The following is an 8458-nucleotide window of genomic DNA, read 5'->3' as shown; positions in this document are numbered from 1 at the left end:
TGTTCCCACCGTTGGAAATGCACGAAAATCGGCCTGTACACGGGGGAGGCTCCCCCCTCGAAGGCGAGACCGTCGGCAGAACCGCCGGGTCAAACCCGGCTGAGCTACCCGGCTTACAAGTCTCGAAGTCGGGTTGAGCAGTCACATTCACTCCCATCGACTTTTGGGCAACTTCCCACCGTTGCAAATGCATGAAAATCGGCCTGTACACGGGGGAGGCACCCGCCTCGAAGTCGAGACCGTCGGCAGAACCGCCGGGTCCAACCCGGCTGAGCTACCCGGCTTACAAGTCTCAAAGCCGGGTTGGGCAGTCACGTTCACCCCCATTCCCTTTTGGATCACTTCCCACGGTTCGAAATGCACGAAAACCGGCCTGTACACGGGGGAGGGTCCGCCCTCGAAGGCGAGACCGTCGGCAGAACCGCCGGGTCAAACCTGGCTGAGCTACCCGGCTTACAAGTCTCAAAGTCGGGTTGAGCAGTCACGTTCACTCCCATCGACTTTTAGACCACTTCCCACGGTTCGAAATGCACGAAAATCGGCCTGTACACGGGGGAGGCACCCGCCTCGAAGACGAGACCGTCGGCAGAACCGCCGGGTCAAACCCGGCCGAGCTACCCGGGTTAGAAGCCTCAGAGTCGGGTTGAGCAGTCACATTCACTCCCATCGACTTTTGGGCAACTTCCCACCGTTGCAAATGCACGAAAATCGGCCTGTACACGGGGGAGGCACCCGCCTCGAAGACGAGACCGTCGGCAGAAGCGCCGGAACAAACCCGGCTGAGCTACCCGGCTTACAAGTCTCAAAGTCGGTATGAGCAGACACGTCCACCCCCATTCCCTTTTGGACCACTTCCCACGGTTCGAAATGCATGAAAATCGGCCTGTATACGGGGGAGGCACCCGCCTCGAAGACGAGACCGTCGGCAGACCCGCCGGGTCAAACCCGGCCGGGCTACCCGGGTTAGAAGCCTCAGAGTCGGGTTGAGCAGTCGCATTCACCCCCATCCCCTTTTGAACCTCTTCCCACCGTTGGAAATGCACGGAAATCGGCCTGTACACGGGGGAGGCCCCCCTCTCGAAGGCGAGACCGACGGCAGAACCGCCGGGTCAAACCCGGCCGAGCTACCCGGGTTAGAAGCCTCAGAGTCGGGTTGAGCAGTCACATTCACTCCCATCCCCTTTTGAACCTGTTCCCACCGTTGGAAATGCACGAAAATCGGCCTGTACACGGGGGAGGCCCCCCTCTCGAAGACGAGACCGTCGGCAGACCCGCCGGAACAAACCCGGCTGAGCTACCCGGCTTACAAGTCTCAGAGTCGGGTTGAGCAGTCACATTCACCCCCATCCCCTTATGAACCTCTTCCCACCGTTGGAAATGCACGAAAATCGGCCTGTACACGGGGGAGGCCCCCCTCTCGAAGACGAGACCGTCGGCAGACCCGCCGGATCAAACCCGGCCGAGCTACACGGCTTACAAGTCTCGATGTCGGTATGAGCAGTCACGTCCACCCCCATTCCCTTTTGGACCACTTCCCACGGTACGAAATGCATGAAAATCGGCCTGTACACGGGGGAGGCACCCGCCTCGAAGACGAGACCGTCGGCAGAACCGCCGGGTCAAACCCGGCTGAGCTACCCGGCTCGGAAGCGCCAAAGTCGGGTTGAGCAGTCACATTCACTCCCATCCCCTTTTGGGCCACTTCCCACCGTTGCAAATGCATGAAAATCGGCCTGTACACGGGGGAGGGAGCCGCCTCGAAGACGAGACCGTCGGCAGAACCGCCGGGTCAAACCCGGCTGAGCTACCCGGGTTAGATGCCTCAAAGTCGGGTTGAGCAGTCACATTCACCCCCATCCCCTTTCGGCCCCCTTCCCACGGTTGGAAATGCATGAAAATCGGCCTGTACACGGTGGGCGCTCCCCCCTCGAAGGTGAGACCTTCGGCAGAACCGCCGGGTCAAACCCGGCCGAGCTACCCGGGTTAGAAGCCTCAGAGTCGGGTTGAGCAGTCACATTCACTCCCATCCCCTTTTGGGCCACTTCCCACCGTTGCAAATGCATGAAAATCGGCCTGTACACGGGGGAGGCACCCGCCTCGAAGACGAGACCGTCGGCAGAAGCGCCGGGTCAAACCCGGCCGAGCTACCCGGGTTAGAAGCCTCAGAGTCGGGTTGAGTAGTCACGTTCACTCCCATCGACTTTTAGACCACTTCCCACGGTTCGAAATGCAAGAAAATCGGCCTGTACACGGGGGAGGCTCCCCCCTCGAAGGCGAGACCGTCGGCAGAACCGCCGGGTCAAACCCGGCTGAGCTATCCGGGTTAGAAGCCTCAGAGTCGGGTTGAGCAGTCACGTCCACCCCCATTCCCTTTTGGACCTCTTCCCACCGTTGGAAATGCATGAAAATCGGCCTGTACACGGGGGAGGCACCCGCCTCGAAGACGAGACCGTCGGCAGAACCGCCGGATCAAACCCGGCTGAGCTACCCGGCTTACAAGTCTCGAAGTCGGGTTGAGCAGTCACGTCCACCCCCATTCCCTTTTGGACCACTTCCCACGGTTCGAAATGCATGCAAAACGGCCTGTATACGGGGGAGGCTCCCCCCTCCAAAACGAAACCGTCGGCTGAATCGACGGGTCAAACCCGGCCGAGCTACCCGGGTTAGAAGCCTCAGAGTCGGGTTGAGCAGTCACGTCCACCCCCATTCCCTTTTGGACCACTTCCCACGGTTCGAAATGCACGAAAATCGGCCTGTACACGGGGGAGGGAGCCGCCTCGAAGACGAGACCGTCGGCAGAACCGCCGGGTCAAACCCGGCTGAGCTACCAGGCTCGGAAGCGCCAAAGTCGGGTTGAGCAGTCACATTCACTCCCATCCCCTTTTGGGCAACTTCCCACCGTTGCAAATGCATGTAAATCGGCCTGTACACGGGGGAGGGAGCCGCCTCGAAGACGAGACCGTCGGCAGAACCGCCGGATCAAACCCGGCTGAGCTACCAGGCTCGGAAGCGCCAAAGTCGGTATGAGCAGTCACATTCACTCCCATCCCCTTTTGGGCCACTTCCCACGGTTCGAAATGCACGAAAATCGGACTGAACACGGGGGAGGCTCCCCCCTCCAAAACGAGACCATCGGCAGAATCGACGGGTCAAACCCGGCCGAGCTACCCGGGTTAGAAGCCTCAGAGTCGGGTTGAGCAGTCACGTTCACTCCCATCCCCTTTTGGACCTCTTCCCACCGTTGGAAATGCACGAAAATCGGCCTGTACACGGGGGAGGGTCCGCCCTCGAAGGCGGGACCGTCGGCAGAACCGCCGGGTCAAACCCGGCTGAGCTACACGGCTTACAAGTCTCAAAGCCGGGTTGAGCAGTCACGTCCACCCCCATTCCCTTTTGGACCACTTCCCACGGTTGGAAATGCACGAAAATCGGCCTGGACACGGGGGAGGCTCCCCCCTCGATGACGAGACCGTCGGCAGAACCGCCGGGTCAAACCCGGCTGAGCTATCCGGGTTAGAAGCCTCAAAGTCGGGTTGAGCAGTCACGTCCACCCCCATCCCCTTTTGGACCACTTCCCACGGTTCGAAATGCACGAAAATCGGCCTGTACACGGGGGAGGCACCCGCCTCGAAGACGAGACCGTCGGCAGACCCGCCGGATCAAACCCGGCCGAGCTACACGGCTTACAAGTCTCAATGTCGGTATGAGCAGTCACGTCCACCCCCATTCCCTTTTGGACCACTTCCCACGGTACGAAATGCATGAAAATCGGCCTGTACACGGGGGAGGCACCCGCCTCGAAGACGAGACCGTCGGCAGAACCGCCGGGTCAAACCCGGCTGAGCTACCCGGCTCGGAAGCGCCAAAGTCGGGTTGAGCAGTCACATTCACTCCCATCCCCTTTTGAACCTGTTCCCACCGTTGGAAATGCACGAAAATCGGCCTGTACACGGGGGAGGCTCCCCCCTCGAAGGCGAGACCGTCGGCAGAACCGCCGGGTCAAACCCGGCTGAGCTACCCGGCTTACAAGTCTCGAAGTCGGGTTGAGCAGTCACATTCACTCCCATCGACTTTTGGGCAACTTCCCACCGTTGCAAATGCATGAAAATCGGCCTGTACACGGGGGAGGCACCCGCCTCGAAGTCGAGACCGTCGGCAGAACCGCCGGGTCCAACCCGGCTGAGCTACCCGGCTTACAAGTCTCAAAGCCGGGTTGGGCAGTCACGTTCACCCCCATTCCCTTTTGGATCACTTCCCACGGTTCGAAATGCACGAAAACCGGCCTGTACACGGGGGAGGGTCCGCCCTCGAAGGCGAGACCGTCGGCAGAACCGCCGGGTCCAACCCGGCTGAGCTACCCGGCTTACAAGTCTCAAAGCCGGGTTGGGCAGTCACGTTCACCCCCATTCCCTTTTGGATCACTTCCCACGGTTCGAAATGCACGAAAACCGGCCTGTACACGGGGGAGGGTCCGCCCTCGAAGGCGAGACCGTCGGCAGAACCGCCGGGTCAAACCCGGCTGAGCTACCCGGCTCGGAAGCGCCAAAGTCGGGTTGAGCAGTCACATTCACTCCCATCGACTTTTGGGCAACTTCCCACGGTTCGAAATGCACAAAATTCGGCCTGAACACGGGGGACGCTCCCCCCTCGAAGGCGAGGCCGTCGGCAGAACCGCCGGGTCAAACCCGGCCGAGCTACCCGGGTCGGAAGCGCCAAGGTCGGTATGAGCAGTCACATTCACTCCCATCCCCTTTTGGACCGCTTCCCACGGTTTGAAATGCACGAAAATCGGCCTGTACACGGGGGAGGCGCCCCTCTCGAAGGCGAGACCGACGGCAGAACCGCCGGGTCAAACCCGGCCGAGCTACCCGGGTTAGAAGCCTCAGAGTCGGGTTGAGCAGTCACATTCACCCCCATCCCCTTTTGAACCTCTTCCCACCGTTGGAAATGCACGAAAATCGGCCTGTACACGGGGGAGGCCCCCCTCTCGAAGACGAGACCGTCGGCAGACCCGCCGGATCAAACCCGGCCGAGCTACACGGCTTACAAGTCTCGATGTCGGTATGAGCAGTCACGTCCACCCCCATTCCCTTTTGGACCACTTCCCACGGTACGAAATGCATGAAAATCGGCCTGTACACGGGGGAGGCACCCGCCTCGAAGACGAGACCGTCGGCAGAACCGCCGGGTCAAACCCGGCTGAGCTACCCGGCTCGGAAGCGCCAAAGTCGGGTTGAGCAGTCACATTCACTCCCATCCCCTTTTGGGCCACTTCCCACGGTTCGAAATGCATGAAAATCGGCCTGTACACGGGGGACGCTCCCCCCTCGAAGGCGAGGCCGTCGGCAGAACCGCCGGGTCAAACCCGGCTGAGCTACCCGGGTTAGATGCCTCAAAGTCGGGTTGAGCAGTCACATTCACCCCCATCCCCTTTCGGCCCCCTTCCCACGGTTGGAAATGCATGAAAATCGGCCTGTACACGGTGGGCGCTCCCCCCTCGAAGGTGAGACCTTCGGCAGAACCGCCGGGTCAAATCCTGCCGAGCTACCCGCGTTAGAGGTCTCAATGTCGGCTTCAGCAGTCACATTCAATCCCATTCCCGTTTGGACCTCTTCCCGCCGATGGAAATGCACAAAATTCGGCCTGAACACGCGGGACGCTCCCCCCTCGAAGGCGAGACCGTCGCCAGAACCGCCGGGTCAAATCCGGCTGAGCTACCCGCGTTACAGGTCTCAAAGTCGGGTTGAGCAGTCACGTTCACCCCCATCCCCTTTCGGACCCCTTCCCACGGTTGGAAATGCATGAAAATCGGCCTGTACACGGTGGGCGCTCCCCCCTCGAAGGTGAGACCTTCGGCAGAACCGCCGGGTCAAATCCGGCCGAGCTACCCGCGTTAGAGGTCTCAATGTCGGCTTCAGCAGTCACATTCAATCCCATTCCCGTTTGGACCTCTTCCCGCCGATGGAAATGCACAAAATTCGGCCTGAACAGGCGGGACGCTCCCCCCTCGAAGGTGAGACCTTCGGCAGAACCGCCGGGTCAAATCCGGCCGAGCTACCCGCGTTAGAGGTCTCAATGTCGGCTTCAGCAGTCACATTCAATCCCATTCCCGTTTGGACCTCTTCCCGCCGATGGAAATGCACAAAATTCGGCCTGAACACGCGGGACGCTCCCCCCTCGAAGGCGAGACCTTCGGCAGAACCGCCGGGTCAAATCCGGCTGAGCTACCCGCGTTACAGGTCTCAAAGTCGGGTTGAGCAGTCACGTTCACCCCCATCCCCTTTCGGACCCCTTCCCACGGTTGGAAATGCATGAAAATCGGCCTGTACACGGTGGGCGCTCCCCCCTCGAAGGTGAGACCTTCGGCAGAACCGCCGGGTCAAATCCGGCCGAGCTACCCGCGTTAGAGGTCTCAATGTCGGCTTCAGCAGTCACATTCAATCCCATTCCCGTTTGGACCTCTTCCCGCCGATGGAAATGCACAAAATTCGGCCTGAACACGCGGGACGCTCCCCCCTCGAAGGTGAGACCTTCGGCAGAACCGCCGGGTCAAATCCGGCCGAGCTACCCGCGTTAGAGGTCTCAATGTCGGCTTCAGCAGTCACATTCAATCCCATTCCCGTTTGGACCTCTTCCCGCCGATGGAAATGCACAAAATTCGGCCTGAACACGCGGGACGCTCCCCCCTCGAAGGCGAGACCGTCGCCAGAACCGCCGGGTCAAATCCGGCCGAGCTACCCGCGTTAGAGGTCTCAATGTCGGCTTCAGCAGTCACATTCAATCCCATTCCCTTTTGGAACACTTCCCGCCGTTAACAATGCACGATATTCGGCCTGAACACGCGGGACGCTCCCCCCTCGAAGGTGAGACCTTCGGCAGAACCGCCGGGTCAAATCCTGCCGAGCTACCCGCGTTAGAGGTCTCAATGTCGGCTTCAGCAGTCACATTCAATCCCATTCCCGTTTGGACCTCTTCCCGCCGATGGAAATGCACAAAATTCGGCCTGAACACGCGGGGCGCTCCCCCCTCGAAGGCGAGACCGTCGCCAGAACCGCCGGGTCAAATCCGGCTGAGCTACCCGCGTTACAGGTCTCAAAGTCGGCTTCAGCAGTCACATTCAATCCCATTCCCTTTTGGAACACTTCCCGCCGTTAACAATGCACGATATTCGGACTGAACACGGGGGCCGGTCCGCCCTCGAAGTCAACACCGTCCGCAGAACCGCCGGGGCAAATCCGGCTGAGCTACCCCGCCCCCGAACACTCAAAGTCCCTCTGAAGCCTTGCATTCGCCTCCTTGGAAAATTGACGTCAAACATTACCAAAATCGGGGGCACGAGCACTAAAGCTAAGTCTCACCCTTTCCCTATCCCTAACCAGGAACCGAACGCCCACCCTCAGCCTCACACCAACGCCGGTGCCACTCCAGACAGACACACCCTTCAAAACCACACCCATCCGGCCATGCAACTCAAAAAGGGTCCAAATTCAGAAACACCCCCTTCAAAAGGCACTCCATCCTCGGCCACACCACCGGGACATGCTCCCCTCGGCGATAATTAAGCCCCCACCACTATTTGAAGCCAACCGCAGCCGCAACTCGAACGGAGAAATCAGTAACCAATTCAAAAATGCGCTTGGTTACTGATTTCTACTGAGCCGAAAAAATTCTAAGTGTCGGTGGTTACTGATTTATACCAACCCGAAAATATTCTAAGTGTCAGTGGTTACTGATTTATACCAACTCGAAAATATTCTAAGTGTCGGTGGTTACTGATTTATACCAACTCGAAAATATTCTAAGTGTCGGTGGTTACTGATTTATACCAACCCGAAAAAATTCTAAGTGTCAGTGGTTACTGATTTGTACCGACCCGAAAAAATTCTAAGTGTCAGTGGTTACTGATTTATACCAACTCGAAAAAATTCTAAGTGTCAGTGGTTACTGATTTATACCAACTCGAAAATATTCTAAGTGTCGGTGGTTACTGATTTATACCAACCCGAAAATATTCTAAGTGTCAGTGGTTACTGATTTATACCAAGTCGAAAATATTCTAAGTGTCAGTGGTTACTGATTTATACCAACTCGAAAATATTCTAAGTGTCGGTGGTTACTGATTTATACCAACCCGAAAAAATTCTAAGTGTCAGTGGTTACTGATTTATACCAACTCGAAAATATTCTAAGTGTCGGTGGTTACTGATTTATACCAACCCGAAAATATTCTAAGTGTCAGTGGTTACTGATTTGTACCGACCCGAAAAAATTCTAAGTGTCAGTGGTTACTGATTTATACCAACTCGAAAAAATTCTAAGTGTCAGTGGTTACTGATTTATACCAAGTCGAAAAAATTCTAAGTGTCAGTGGTTACTGATTTATACCAACCCGAAAATATTCTAAGTGTCAGTGGTTACTGATTTGTACCGACCCGAAAAAATTCTAAGTGTCAGTGGT

Source organism: Chiloscyllium punctatum, unplaced genomic scaffold (assembly GCF_047496795.1).
Source record: "Chiloscyllium punctatum isolate Juve2018m unplaced genomic scaffold, sChiPun1.3 scaffold_472, whole genome shotgun sequence".
NCBI classification, from domain to species: Eukaryota; Metazoa; Chordata; class Chondrichthyes; order Orectolobiformes; family Hemiscylliidae; genus Chiloscyllium; species Chiloscyllium punctatum.
The sequence above is the reverse complement of the archived record's forward strand: the minus strand, read 5'-3'. Positions refer to the sequence as shown.